General features: G+C 52.9%; 1 protein-coding gene across 5 annotated transcripts in view; it reads left to right on the top strand.

Moving 5' to 3' along the window:
• lmo3 (LIM domain only 3) overlaps positions 1-2,500 on the top strand; it is a 93,880-nt gene that overhangs the window by 3,106 nt on the left and 88,274 nt on the right. The window contains exon 1 of one of the 5 annotated variants that reach the window (XM_078420178.1): positions 55-77. The exons of 1 other annotated variant lie outside the window; for it this stretch is intronic. The gene's annotated coding sequence lies outside the window, so the exon portion shown is untranslated. Of the gene's footprint in view, positions 1-54; positions 78-179; positions 324-1,225; positions 1,377-1,747; positions 1,769-2,500 lie in introns of those variants that run through there. 3 more of the 5 variants (XM_078420181.1, XM_078420182.1, XM_078420180.1) reach the window with 3 other exon arrangements.

Genomic DNA, 2,500 nt, shown 5'->3' with positions numbered 1-2,500 from the left:
CACACACACACACACACACACACACACACACACACACACACACACACACACACGCCGGTTCTGGCCGGACTCGAGAGGTTGGTGTGTAGTTGTATTGGCTTTCTGCGGAGAGGGGGAGGGAAGAGAGAGTGTGTGTGTGTGTGTGAGAGAGAGAGAGAGAGAGAGAGAGAGAGAGAGACACACACACGCACGCACGCAAAATACTAGAGTAACTCAGCGGGACAGGCAGCATCTCTGGAGAGAAGGAATGGGTGACGATTCGAGTCTCGACCCTTCTTCAGACTGAGAGTCGGGGAGAGAGTGAGACACAGAGATAAGGGAGGGTAAGTGTGTGTGTGTGTGATAGAGACAGGGGGACAGGAGTCGTGTGGCGTTTGGCCGCGGCAAAGCAAGCGGCTGATTGTGACTGTCTCCATGGGGGGAATTGTCTACTGAGGCATAATCCATCCCATCAGCTGTTGTTTGCTGGAGTCGCCCGCCAGCCACTGTGTGTGTGTGGGGTGTGTTTGGTGTGTTTGGGTGTGTGTGTGGTGTGTGTTGTGTGTGTGTATGGTGTGCGTTTGTATGGTGTGTATGGTGTGTGTGTGTATGGTGTGAGTGTATGGTGTGAGTGTATGTGTATATGTGTGTATATGTGTGTGTGTGTGGGGTGTGTGTGTGTATGGTGTGAGTGTATGGTGTGAGTGTATGTGTGTGTGTGTGGGGTGTGTGTGGGGTGTGTGTGGGGTGTGTGTGGGGTGTGTGTGGGGTGTGTGTGGGGTGTGTGTGGGGTGTGTGTGTGGGGTGTGTGTGGGGGTGTGTGTGGGGTGTGTGTGGGGTGTGTGGGGGGTGTGTGTGTGTGTGGGGTGTGTGTGTGTGTGGGGTGTGTGTGTATGTTTGGGTGTGTGTGTTTGGGTGTGTGTGTGGGGTGTGTGTGTGGTGTGTGTGTGTGTGTGTGTGTGTATGTGGGGTGTGTGTGTGGTGTGTGTGTGGTGGGGGGGGGTGTGTGTATGTGTGTGTTGGGTGTGTGTGTGTGGGGTGTGTGTGTATGTGGGGTGTGTGGTATGGTGTGAGTGTGTGTGTGTGTGTGGGGTGTGTGTGTGGGTGTGTGTGTGGGTGTGTGTGTGGGGGGTGTGTGTATGTGGGGTGTGTGTGTATGGTGTGAGTGTGTGTGTGTGTGTGGGGTGTGTGTGTGGGTGTGTGTGTGGGGTGTGTGTGTATGTGGGGTGTGTGTGTATGGTGTGAGTGTGTGTGTGTGTTGACTATCCCACCCAAAGCCCTGTATGTGTGCGTTCGTATCCGCGGGTTTCTCGCCAACAACCTCGCGGGCTCGGCATTTCAACTGGTCCACGATGAAGCTGAATAGGTTTCAGTACTGTACTCTCTTCAGCTGAGCGGTAAGCTGTTCCTCGATCAGCCAGCCAGGCCAAGGTTACCGCCGCTCGGGAGACCGCACCTGGTGCTCGCCTTGAGCCCGGCTCAATCACTGATATCTCCTTAAGGACCTCATTATCTTTAAACTTTCTGATACGTGCCTGCTTGTCTTCCCCCGTTTGACCTTGCGAGTGCATTCTCAGTCTTCCTGAAGCGGGGTTTTTTGTTTTGTTTTTGTGTCCAATTCTTAACAAGGGCGGCGTGCGAGCAGGCATTGTGGGGCTGGTTTTAGTTTCAATTAGTCCGAAACTGCGGCTGTTGTGTACAATTGTTCCCACCCACCCCCTTCAATGAATTAATTTCTGTCTGATCGTACTGACTACAAGTTTGGTTACAGAGTAAGTCGCCTCTCCTGGTAAGTTGGCGGTTTGCAAGGCACGTTTTGTTTTCTAAGTGATTTCTTCCCCCCCCCCCCCCCCCCCCCCTCCCCCTCTTTAATAGTGGAGGAGCGCTCTGCGTTATAAGGCAACCCCCCGTGCCGGGCAAAGGGGGAACGTGTTACAACCGGGGGTGGGCAGGAAGGAACTGCAGATGCTGGTTTACACCGAAGGACACACACAAAATGCTGGAGTAACTCAGCGGGACAGGCAGCATCTCTGGAGAGAAGGAATAGGTCTGAAGAAGGGTCTCGACCCGAAACGTCACCCATTCCTTCTCTCCAGAGATGCTGCCTGTCTTGCTGTGTTTCTCCAGTATTTTGTGTCTGTCTTCGGTTTAAAACCAGCGCCTGCAGTCCCCATCCTACACGTCCTGTTCTCTGCTTTGACTTGTATACAGCATCAACACGTAGTCTGAAGGGTCCAGACCAGAAACGTCACCTATCCCTGTTCTCCGGAGAACTCAACCCGTTGAGTTACTCCGGCCCTTGGTCCCCTTCTGTGCATTGACCAACATCTGTAGTTCCCCTGCCTTGTTTCTACACGTTGGGTCCTGTTACCCCAGTAATGTACCTATCTTGTAAACCAACATCCCCAGTTCCCTGTGCCAATGTCCCTAGTCGGGGAGAGACCAAACTGATGCGGAGGAAAGTTTATTGTTTTTGCTAAGGCGGGTTTAGGTTTATTATTATTGTCACGTGTAACTGTCA

The sequence above is a fragment of the Rhinoraja longicauda genome, chromosome 23, assembly GCF_053455715.1.
Source record: "Rhinoraja longicauda isolate Sanriku21f chromosome 23, sRhiLon1.1, whole genome shotgun sequence".
In the NCBI taxonomy this organism is placed as follows: domain Eukaryota; kingdom Metazoa; phylum Chordata; class Chondrichthyes; order Rajiformes; family Arhynchobatidae; genus Rhinoraja; species Rhinoraja longicauda.
This window is presented reverse-complemented; position numbering and strand designations above follow the sequence as displayed.